The 12910-nt window shown below is 43.4% G+C and overlaps 1 protein-coding gene across 2 annotated transcripts in view; it reads left to right on the forward strand.

The window, feature by feature from the left end:
• Positions 1–594: 594 nt before the first annotated feature.
• The window catches only part of Lepr (leptin receptor), a 77667-nt gene continuing 65351 nt past the window's right edge, over positions 595–12910 (forward strand). Inside the window, exon 1 of one of the 2 annotated variants that reach the window (XR_012907392.1) lies at positions 595–905. The gene's annotated coding sequence lies outside the window, so the exon portion shown is untranslated. The remainder of the gene's footprint in view (positions 906–12910) is intronic. The other variant, XM_075944570.1, reaches the window with a different exon arrangement.

Genomic DNA, 12910 nt, shown 5'->3' on the forward strand with positions numbered 1-12910 from the left:
AAAATATTTATGTAGTTTGAGATTGGAATCTGACTCTCTATAACGACAGATACTTTTATTTTTCTACTTGCTACATCAATATCATTGAGTTCCAGGATGGAAAACGAGGGATCATTAAGGAATGGCCCTCCTTCCTTTGGGACAAGCAAGGCAGAGATGATGACTGATGCACTTTGGGGGACAGGGAGCTCACGACCTTCCTGTTTGGGGTCTTTTCTGTTTCCCTTTTCCACTTCTCCCAGTCCTTGTGTTTATTAGTGCAGCATTTCCCACACCTGCTGCTGTAGAGGCCAGGGAGGACAGGAGCAGTCCAAGGTTCCGCCGGCCTCGGCCACGCGCGCAGCGTCCCCGCTGCCGCGCGGTCACCTGTGTGGCCAGTGCCCCAGAGCAGCGCGCCCGCGCGCTAGTCACCAGCACCTCCAGATCCAGCGACACAGAACCCAGGCACTCCCTGCTTCGCATCACCCCGCGACACAGGCGGGACCCCATTTCCGTCCTGAACCCCTGGCACGGGACCGCCCAGGACTGCGCAGCAGGACGCAGCAGGTCTGGGGACCAGGGCTGTTGATTTGGGCGGCACCTGCGGAGGGCTGTGTAACTTCTCCAGGCCTCCTGCCACTTTGGAAACTGCCTGGGACTGCGACAGCAACCCCTTAAACCCCGCAGGCCGAGAGAGGGTGGGTTGGTTTGAAAGACACAAGGGAAAAAAAATGTGTTGTGGGGCGGGTTTAGTTTCCCACCCTCTTCCCTTTCCCCAAGCAAATTAAAAACAAAACAAATAGAAAAGCCAGCCGGCCAGCCAACCAAAGCCCCAAGCCGAGCCCCAGCCGGAGCACTCCTTTAAAAGGATTTGCAGCGGTGAGGGAAAAACCAGATCGGACTGAGGAATCCTGCTGCAAACTCAGGTATGTTGACGCCATCTAAGAAACTGGGTATTGGGGGAGAGACAACACTTGGGGGGGGGGGAGACAGACAGAGAGAGAGAGAGAGAGAGAGAGAGAGAGAGAGAGAGAGAGAGAGAGAGAGAGAGAGAGAGAGCGAGAGAGAGAGAGAGAGAGAGAGAGAGAGAGAGCGAGCGCTTCTGAGGGGCCCAGAGGGTCTGTGTGTACGTATCAAGGCAGCGACACAGGAGCACCTCCAGGGCTCCGGACCTGGGGATATAGCACCTGAGTTCTGCTGTGGTTTCCCGTTTATCTCTAGTGGTGTGTGCTTAAACTAACCTCCGTGGGTTTCTTCATCGATTATATTTAGAGGGTTGGATTAATATCTTTTCTGAGGTACTCTTAATAATAGCTCAGGTGTACTCCACATTATAAAAAAATGTAGACTTCTGAAATTGTCAGTCTTGCTAATTTCATGGTCTTGCGGTTGGGGTTCTTATGTGCACTTATCTATGTTTTCAGGATTTTTCAGTTAACAGCTGTAGAGAAAACAAAACATTTGTAAAGAACTTGGAAATATATAGTCTATACATGAATGAGTCCCTTGGCACTAACGTACAGAATCAAAGTACCTTTAAGCTAATGTCTCCAACATTGAAAACCAAAAGAAATAAAAAGAAAGAAAGAAGAAAGAGAAATGCCTAAATGTGTAGCTTTAACATAGTACTTTTTTTTTTTTTGGTATTGCATATTTGGAGGAAAAAAATACTTTAGACCAAAAATTGTAACTTTCCCATCAATTACTGGGTGGTGCTCATGGCTTTTTAGCATAAGCTGTGTGCAGAATGTAGAAAAAGTGGTTTTTCAGACCACTTCAGAGTGCCTCTGAAAAGAACCTCAATAACGGAGATGCCAACTTCAGTGATATGTTTCACAGTCTTGGAATGGATCCCAGAAAATAGCAGAGGTTAACTAAATAGATCAACCAGAAATTAGGAACACACACACAGACACACACACACACGTATACTATAAAGCATCAATGCCGTTACTTTTTGCTTCACTTTTGATAAAAAACCAAACACCTCGACTCACTTATGCAGGCACAGAATGAGACGGTAGCTTTCATCACGACATGCAATATTTTCCTGTTACTGGTTTGAAAATCGAGAGTTCAACATTGCCAGTTAGGATAGACAGAGAATGATTTTCTAGCTCTTTTTGTTGGGCATGGTCTAAAATGAAATAATCTTTTACCACCCACAAATGCTTTGTGTGCAATCTGGGAGAGCAGAATGGGTTTGAAGTACTCCTTTGTGAGCACATTTTAACTTATTTCCAGCTCTTTTGCTGCCTTTAGGCTGGAAAGGGCATCCACTAGCCAGACATTTGTCTTCCCCGTAGAACCCCCTTTGAAATGTAAACAGAGTGAAGTGAATTCCATGTTGGTGAGCCAGGGAGTCTTAGAACTCAGATACCCTGCTGGTGCGTGTCTGTGAAACAACTGGGACTTTGCAACCATCTGCTGCTCATACCCAGGCCAGTTCATTCACAGCTGGGGAAGCTGTGATGCTTGGCAGGGGCCCCCTTCTTCTTTTGCAATGTGAGGCTTTATTCTCTTATGAATTTATCGAGGAAAAAAAAACCCAGTCATTGCTTCACACTTAGATCACTAATATAGGACCAAATGGTTTGTGTTTGTCAAGTGGGAGGTCTTGGAAATAAGACCTAAACATATCCAGAAAAAAAAAAAGCCAAAATAAATGAATTCCCTTGGCAGATACAGTATTGCATTCTTTTTTTTATCCTTAGAGGCAAACATTCATACTAAAAGAAATATGTCCTGTGGAGTTAAAAATGAAGAAAAAGCTTATGCTCAGTTCAAATTCTTAAGATTGTATGTGATTTACAAATTCCAATTTTAATTAAATTAGCAAAGTGCAAATCCTCACCTACTGGCCAGACTTCACACATACAGGCTTGGGAGTTTCTATTTACATCTGATCTGTTTATAGTTTAGAATATTCCTTCTCAACCACATACACACACACACACACACACACACACACACACACACACACACACACACACGTACACCCCAAACATACAAACAACATATTGCCCAGGCTGGCCTTAAGCTCACCTTGTAGCTGAGGATGATCTTGAACTCCTGTCTGTACTGCCCGGGTGCTGGGATTACAGGTATGGACCACCCTGTTTATGGGGTGCTGGGAATCAAACCCAGGGCTTCCCAGGCAAGCACTCTACTGAGCAAGCAGCATCCAGCTCTTCTAGGTGGATTTTAGAGTACAGCAATGATATGTCTGTTGTCATGTGACCTTGGTCTTTAGCATCTGAACTGTGGCAAATATAGAGAGAAATGCATAAAATGATTTTGTTGGCTGCTAAACTATATAGCAAATCATTGCAATAGGTAATTAATTATAAGACAAATACCTCTCTACTCATTATTCATGGAGGATAACCAGATAATGTCCAGACTTGTTACTTGCTTCTTTCTTACTGCAAGCCTAGTTTTGCCTATTTTAAAGGAAAACTTATATGAATGTTGAGTGTGTCCTTTTGTAGATTATTTAGGCTATATAGTATGTCTATGATATTGTTAGTTTCTTCTCTTTCCTCTAAAACAAAATACTTCCAAAAGAGCTGTTCATATTATCTATGTTTTTACTTTTCTCTCCTAAGCCCATTCCTATGGCACTTTAGTTCTGAACACTCTGCCCAGGTCTATGGAACTGTCAGGTCTCTGATGACGTCACCCTTCCCTTTTGGTCTCAGTGTTCACTGCTCTTCACCCATTCACAGCCTTGTCCCAGCTGCCCCCTCTTTCTCTTCCTGCCCAGGACGGTATGTACTTCCCTGCTTTCTTCTGTACCCTTCTGTCTGCTCTGCTGGTCTTTCAGCTCCTTACGTGTTTGTTCTTCTCTCTCGACTCTTTGAACATTTCTTGTAATTTCTCTCTGTGTATACTGAGGACTCAGAAGGTGACAGTTCCTGCCCTGAGCCTCAGACCCCTTTACCCAGCCTCCTGCTCAGCATCTTCACTTGGCTGTCCAGTAGATACTTATTTCTAGCTCAATGTGCTCCCAGTGGGATCTCCATGATCCCCTGTCTGCAGTCGCTCTCATCTCCATCTTTCAGATTAGTTAGGTCCTAAACCTTGGAGTCAAGGTTCATCCCTTACAGTCTATCATACCCCATATATATATATGTATATATCTTCTTGGCCTCATTTTCAAAATAAACCCCAGAACACAATTGCTTCAATTACTTCAGTGGCCGTTACAGACTGCCCTAACCTTTGGATTATTGCAGGGACCCTTTAATTAATCCTTTTGTAGCCTTTGTTCTTTTCAATCTATTCTCAAGAAGAAAGAAAGTAAGGAAGGAAGAAAGGAAGAAAGAAAAAGGTTTTCCTTTTAAAATACATGTGTGTGGGGGTGGGGAGGAGAGATGGCTCAGCAGTTAAGAGTGCTTGCTGCTCTTCAAGAGGACCTGGGTTCAGTTCCCAGCACCCATGCTAGGCAGCTCACAATCAAACCAAGTCTAACGTTAACTCCAGGGAACTCTTGCGTCCTCTTTTGGCTTCTGTGGGTATACCCAGGCATGTGCACAAATACACACACATAAATAATAAAATTAAAATTTTTACATGTATGTATGGAGGTATACCGTGGGTGTGCCTGGTACCCACGGAAACCTGAAGAGGGTGTCAGATTCCCTGGAACTGCACTTATAGATGGTTGTGAGCCATCATATCAATGCTGGGAATCAAATCAAATGTGGGTTCTTTTTTTTTTTTGGATTTTCGAGACAGGGTTTCTCCGTAGCTTTTGGTTCCTGTCCTGGAACTAGCTCTTGTAGACCAGGCTGGCCTTGAACTCACAGAGATCCACCTGCCTCTGCCTCCTGAGTGCTGAGATTAAAGGCGTGCGCCACCACCGCCCGGCCAAACGTGGCTTCTTTAGAGGAGCTAACCACTGAACCATCTCTACAGAACCTAAAATAAAAATTTTAGTAATGTGTACCCATCACATCATGACACTTTTCTGCTCCAAACACTCTGGTGGCTTTCCAGTTCAGATGTTGTCAAAGCCCAAATCCTTGCGATAATTATAAGATCCCTCTGATCTCTCATTCATCCTGTTCCTACCTCTTCCTCCTCCTCCTGGGCTCCTGGCTTTCCTTGAGTGTATCAATGACAGTCTTTACACTTCAGCTTCCTGTTTGGATTGCTCATCTTTGGATGTCTATATGGTTTTCTCTGTAACCCACATTTCCCAAGTCTTTGTTCAAATGTCTGCAGGCGATATTTGATCTTGCCTGACTTCTTACTTTGCAATGCAAATGTCCCCTTTTTCTTTGCTTTTTTTCTCCATAGAGTTTATTCCCCTTCTAAAACGCCATGTGTATACTTTTCAGTTCCATTATCGCTAGATTGAGACCATCACAAGGGCAGAATTTTAAATTTTGTGTGTGTGCTTCATTCAGTCTCAACTCCAGTGTGTGGACTCGGGTATCGTGTGTCAGAATTGTTCAGGTATTTTTTGTTTTGTTTTTGTTTTTTTCCTGCTGACGAACTGTTTTGACTTTCTGTTTTCATTGCTGGAAATTCAGTGGTTCTCAACCTTCCTAATACTTGTGCCCCTTTTAATACAGTTGTGGTCACCCCAACCATAAAATTATTTCATTGCTCCTTCATTTTGCTACTGTTCTAAATCATAATGTAAATACCTAATATGCAGGATATCTGCTATGTGACTCCTCTGAAAGGGTCGTGACCCCCAGATGAAGAACTGTTGCATTAGATGATGGTGTTAATTACTTTGGATATTCTGTGGTCAGAACAGATAACGACTTAAAGTAGGAAAAATCTAATTTAAGTCAAGATTGTGGAGGACTAGGTCCTTAGTCTCTTGCTTCCATGAATCTGAGCAGACTAGCATGAGGCAGGAGCAGGTGGAGGAAGACCTGTTCACATCACAGCAGACAGAAAGCAGCTAGGGATAACATACCCCATAAGACCCAACCCTGGTGACACACCTCCTTGAGTTTGATGTGTCTCTCCCCCCCACCCGCCAAAGCCTTTAGAACCTTCTCAGATACTAGCTGTGGAATGAGTGTTCAAATCAGAGCCTCCCAGAGACTTTTTCAGATTCAAACTGTGAGAACGGATAGAACACATTTACAAAGTTGATTCCCCAAATATGGCTATTTAGGCTCCTCCCTTCTTTTTTCAATCGCCCTCACTTGGTCCCTTCCATACTTTTTCCTATTGCTATAACAAAATGCACAGACAGGAATTTATAATGAAGACGGTATAAATAATATTCAACTCAGGATTCTGAAGGTGGAAAATCCAATGGCAAGGGGCTGTATCTATGGGACCTTTCTTGATAAATTACATCCTAGCAGGGTTGGAAGCAAGCATGAGATGGAGGCCAAGGAGGACAAATGTAAACAAAACCAAAATAGTCCAGCAATAGTGTTAGCTTATGTACGACCTTAACCTTATCGTTAAACCTTAACCTTCCAATGATGCTGTTCTGTGGCCTGAGCTCCCGACACATGTGCTTTGGGAAGCATATTTGACCTATGGAAGCTGCTATATAGAAGCTACAAGAATTCAGGTGCATGTTGCAAAATAATCTTTAGAGGACAGAACTAATGGTCACATTATTAAGTCACAAAGCAACAACAACAAACCCACGCAAACAAATCAAAATAAGCAGGGCTCCATAGCATGTGCCTTTAATCATAGCACTTGTAGAAATATCTCTGTGAGTTTGAGGCCAACCTGGTCTACATAGGGAGTTCCAGGCCAGCCAGGGCTGCGTAGTGAGACTCTGCTAAGCATGATATATACTTTTATTAAGTAATAACCAAAATTTTGAACCAAACAGATTCGCAGGCGCTTTTGAAATAATGTTATAATTGGCTTTAAAAAATGTGAAGTCGTGTGTAAGAACAGCTGTTACCAAATGTCTGTCTCATGAATGCAAGGACAACTTAGGTTTTCCCCAGAATTATATTTCCTCATTTTGCTTTGACTGGCAGCTGTGATTTGGGCATTTAACCTATGAAAATTAAGAAACTATAAACATGAGATAATTGAACAATTGTATTCTGTATCCACCAACAGAGTTTCTGAGACAAGATGCTCAAGTGTCTGTCTAGGAGATGAAAAAAGATAGATCGTGTACATACATAGTTATGGTGTGTGTGTGTGTGAGAGAGAGAGAGACAGAGGCAGAGAAACAGACAGACAGACAGACACACACACACACAGAGCAAGAGGGAGTGAGACCACTGACTCATTTTAAATGAAAGTAAGTTCACTGGCACAAAAATAAATATTCGTTAGTCATATTTCCACTATGTTTCTAAGGTGCATCCTTTAAAATTGTGCATATTAATCATATGAGACCCACGTGGGAGATACCTAAGTATTTCTCTAATGGCCTTGGGTTTCAGAGCAGTGGTGCCTGTCACAGGTGTGATCGAGGAAAGACTGTCTCATAGAACTGGTAGGAGGTAGAGAGCAGACCATAGAAAGCAGTGCCTGGTTCTTGGCTTGCTTGTCTTTGGTGAACACATTCCAAACCTGTGAATCAGATCTTCCACAGGATTTCCTATTGCCTGTCACTGTCCCCATGGCTGATCTCACACAGCTCCCTGACTGCAGCGGGCCTTCCATTCCTTTCCATTCTTCACGCAAGAGCAAGCAAGTATTCACTTTTGGAAACTTTTATGAACTTTAAGCAAATGCAATATCACTGGTTCCCTCTTTTTAAATAGTTGGATTCTTTAAATATTAGGCACCATCAATCTTTAATGATACGCCACCATGAGCTTAGGATTCTTACTATTTTCTTTTTTTTTTTTTGGTTTTTTCGAGACAGGGTTTCTCTGCAGCTTTAGAACCTGTCCTGGAACTAGCTCTGTAGACCAGGCTGGTCTCGAACTCACAGAGATCCGCCTGCCTCTGCCTCCCGAGTGCTGGGATTAAAGGCGTGCGCCACCACCGCCCGGCTGGATTCTTACTATTTTCTTCATTTAAAATTTTAGCTCTAAACTCACTGGGAAGAATTTACTTAGGATTATTTTTATTTTAAGCGTTTTATTACTTTGTTTACATGCGCACACACACATGTGCCTCAGCGTGTCATGAGGTCTCCTCATGAGGAGGTAAGAGAACATTGTGTGTGGGAGTCAGTTCTTTCCTTCCCCAGTAGGGTCTCGGGGATCAAACTCAGGCTGTCAGGCTTGGCAGCAGGTGCTTTCACCAACTGAGCCATTTTGCCAGCCCCTGGTCTAAAAAAAATTAAGCCATATTATTCATATAAGAAAAGTACAGAAATAAATATTTTAGTTAGGGAATTCTCTCGTAAGGATTTAGTTATGTTTCTTTTAAAGATTTACTTTGTTGTATAGTTATATGTATGTGTATATAGATGTGTAGGTTTGTGCGTGTGTGTGCAGATTCCCACAGAGGTCAGAAGAAGGCAGCAGATCCCCTGGAATTGGGAACACAGGCTGTGTGAGATGTCTGATGTGGGTGCTGGGAACCAAACTTGAGTCCTCTGCAGGAGCAGTACTGCTAGTAACTGCTGAGCCATCTCTTTGCTCCCAGGGATTTTTTTTTTTGATTGTGTTCAGGTTTGTGCGTGCGTGCATGTGTGTGTGTGTGTGTGTGTGTGTGAAGTTGGCATTGAGTGTCTTTGCTGAAGCTGGATACTGTAAGTGATGAAAACACTCGAAGCCTTTGTTTTCAAAGTAACAGATGCATATGCCAAGGTAATGGGAAAGTTTTGTTTTGTTTTATTCCAAGACCTGATGAAACCCTGGCTCATTGTACCTTCCAGCTGGCCTCAGTCTTGTGGGCATCTTCTGTCTTTGCCCGTCTAAATACTGTCATTATAGGAGTGTGCCACCCTACTTGTGAAAAAAAAATCTTGTTTACTTAAAAAAAAAGATTTAAGGGACTGGAGGGATGGTTCAGTGGTTAAGAGCACTGACTGCTGCTTTTGGAGGACCAAGGTTTGATTCCCAGCACCCACTGGTGGCTCATAACTATCTTTAACTCAAGTTCCAGAGGATTTGACCATTCCTTTTGGCCTCTCAAGCACCAGGCACAGCGATAAGAACACATAAATTCCTATTCTAAGTGAAGAAAGGAAAGCAGACACACTTAAAATGATAAAGTCACTAGAAATAGATCAGGCTGTATATATTTTCTTAAAATTTGACTCTTAAAGAAATAGTAGTTCATGTATATTCAAATGAAATGCTTAGAGGTTGTTATTTAAGTATGAAATAGAGGCGTCTTTAGCAGGAAGTGCAGAAACATTAGCAATAGCTGGAACCACTTGAGATATTTGTCAAAGCAAGCAGAGCGTCAGGCTAAGAGGTTGTTATTTAAGTATGAAATAGAGGCGTCTTTAGCAGGAAGTGCAGAAACATTAGCAATAGCTGGAACCACTTGAGATATTTGTCAAAGCAAGCAGAGCGTCAGGCTTGGTTTTCTAACTCACAGGCATCTCCACAGGCTCAGAGACTGGGAGATCACTGGAGCAAGTTACAAAGGATTTTCTTTTCAGTCTGATTGCTCATCAGACACTGACTGAGACTGCTCTTGAGTTTGTTTGTGGATTTAATAGATAAAAACGGCGAAGTAATCATTTGTTATATAAATTGAACCATCTGATCCTTCTCAGAAAATCCAAAATACGACCAGTCTGATTTTTTTTAGCTTTCGTCTTTATTCTTTCTGTCTTTTACATCATGCGTCTCCATCCCATTCATTTCCCCATCCTTTTGTATCAACCCTCTGCCCTTGCAACCTCTCCCCCTACCACCAAAATAAAATAATAAAATAAAATTTTAAGAGGAAAAAAAGAGAAAGAAAAATTAATCCCATCATGGAAGCTGCAGTGTGACACAGCGAGCCACATAGCCAATCCTTTTATCCAGAGATCTTTCTTTACTTCCAAGTGTTTATTGCAAAGAGTCATCGGTCTGGTTTTCTGGTTTGAGACCTCTGGTTTCTGCTACACTCTCGATGCTGGGCCTTTACTGGGACTCCTCTTGGTTATCCTGCTGTTTTCTCGTGTTGTGGAAATCCTGCAGCTTTGGGTCCGCAGGACCAGTCCCTTCATGTACTCCTGCAGATCCTGCATCGGGGTGGATGTTGGCGTTGGTCAACCCGGATTCTGGGCCTGGGTATTTGCAGGGTTGGTCAGCCTGCCAGTTCTCCCTTGTCCTCACCACCAGGGTGAGCTCTCTTGCATTGTTCTGGCAAGTTCACCTCTTGCAGTGATGAGCAAGGGGCGGAGCCAGTTCTCCCACTTTTATGTCCTCATGGTTGGTTCTTCCACACCTTCACCTTCAGGGTCAGCTCTACTATGTTGCCCAGGTGTGGAGTAGGGGCCACTCTTCTGAGTGCTCAGCTGATGAGGGGCAGGGCCAGTTCTCCCACCTGCCTCAAACACTGATGGTCCTGGCGCAGGGGCGGGGGCGTCTCTCCCCAGCCCATGCCACCATATGGCAGATGTGGAGTAGGGCCAGGACTCCCATGCTCCTATCCACGGACCTGCTAGCTTACCCATGTGTGCCCTGGCTGCCGAGCTCCAGGTTCAGGGCCCTCTTTCATGAGTGTTGCAGCTGGGAGAGGGGTAAGCTCCCTCACCAGCTGGAGGCAGTAGATACAAGGGGGCACATCTTGCCCTTGTCTGGGTGCCACAGACGAGGGAGGCAGTACTAGCTATGCCCTCTCATACCCTCAGGGCTGGCTCACTCACGCCCGTGTACAGGGTCAACTCTGCTGTGCTGCCCAGGCGAAGCAAAGGGCTCATTCTCCCGAGCGCTGGAGCTCCTGAAGAGTTGCCAATTTTCTTTTGTGTGGAGTTTATAGTGAGATGTGTTTACCAGGCCCTCGGTGTCTAGTCCACTCTGCAGGGTGGATGATTGACTGAACATCCAGCAGTCATGTTGGTTCCTTTCAGGCCAGACGATGGATTCTCTAAAGATTTCTTCAAATGTTGCATATTTCACCCAACCATCTTCTCTGTCTACATTCCTGAAAAGCTTTAAAAAATGTCATTTTAAAGATATGGAACTGTATACCATCTGTGTTAATTTACTCCACAAATATTTACAAGTACCTATTATGTTTCTTAAAATATATAAAAATATTTTATTTTTAAAACTCAAATACGGATTTAGGAGAGATGGCTCAGCTGGCAAAACGCCTGCCACACGAGCACAGACACCTGAGTTTCCACTCCTACAACCGATGCGGAAAGCTGAAGACAGTGAGTGGCCTTCTCCGGCCGCTCTGGTGCTGCAGGGTTAGGTGCTGATAGATCCCTGAAGCCCATTGGTCAACCAGCCTAGCTGAACTCATGAGCTTCAGGTTTAGCGAGAAACCTTGTACCCAAAAAGAGAGAAGTAGAGAGCAGTTGAGGAAAGACAGACACGGAGTCATCTCATGCCACCACACTCATGCACGCCCACATGATACTTCCCATGTGCACATGTGCAACCACACCCTCATACATCTACACACATGTACATATCACATACTTCGCATATATAAACACATATCGCATCACATCGATGTCAAACACCCATGTGTTGACTCGATCTATGTCACCTTGACCCAAGCTGGAGTCATTTTGGAAGAGGGACTCTCAATGGAGAAAATGCCCTCATCCGATTAGACTGCGGGAAGCCTTTTGTGTAGTTTCTTGACTGATGATTGATTTGGGAGGGCCCAGCTCACTGTGGGCACTGTCACCCTGGGCTGGTGGCTCCGGGTGCTGTAAGAGAGCAGGTGGACAGAGCCAATAAGCTTCTGTTTCAGTTCCTCCTCCGGGTTCCGGCCTTGACTTCCTTGATGATGACGGACTGTGATGGGAAGTGTGAACAGGATAAACCCTTTTCTCTCACGTTGTCATTGGCCATGGTGTTTGTCACAGTAAAGGAAAACCCAATTATACAAATAATCTATCTAATATACCACTTATTCACACACACACAGACACACAGACACTACATGTACACACATACTCATAGACCACTCATATATACCACATACCTCCCATATGCATATACACTATATATACACATAAACATATTACAAAACACATACACATAATCACACATGTACAGCATGTATCTATGCTTGTATTCATATATCATATATACATGGATATAGAGACCATACATGTAAACACACAGAACACATATACAGCCCCATACATACACATTCCATAAACCTCATACACACACCATACACATACACAGTGCACACACCCTACCCACTCCACACACACATGCACCACACACATACACATATCACACATCATACCCAACATATACACCATAATTCCACATCTCCCCACACAAGCATACACAAGACACACATACACAGAATATATACCATATGTATGCCTCTACATACACATATATTCCATCCCCATCATATACAAGGCATGCCACACATAACACACACGCATGCACAACATATAAATATTACACACAACCATATACATACACATATAACATAGCACACATGTATAGGTACACACACACTATACATGCACACCAGACACAAATACACATGTACACACACCACATAAACATCATACATACATACTGTACACACACCACACATATCATACACTATACATATACACACAACAAATACCATATGCAACATATATACCATATATATTCTGTACACACCCATACATTATACTCATAGCTCTCATGCCATACACGTGTACCACACACGCTCACATACATATATACCCCACACAGTCCACACAGTACAAAACACACATATATACATGTAACATGCACACACTGTGCACTGCACAGACACCATGCACATAAACATATAACACGCTACACAAGCATACATATACATATGCAACACACTTGCATACACACATACCACACATAATACACAACGTTACACAATACACACCTCACATATATACAAC

The sequence above is a fragment of the Microtus pennsylvanicus genome, chromosome 13 (genome assembly GCF_037038515.1).
Source record: "Microtus pennsylvanicus isolate mMicPen1 chromosome 13, mMicPen1.hap1, whole genome shotgun sequence".
NCBI classification, from domain to species: domain Eukaryota; kingdom Metazoa; phylum Chordata; class Mammalia; order Rodentia; family Cricetidae; genus Microtus; species Microtus pennsylvanicus.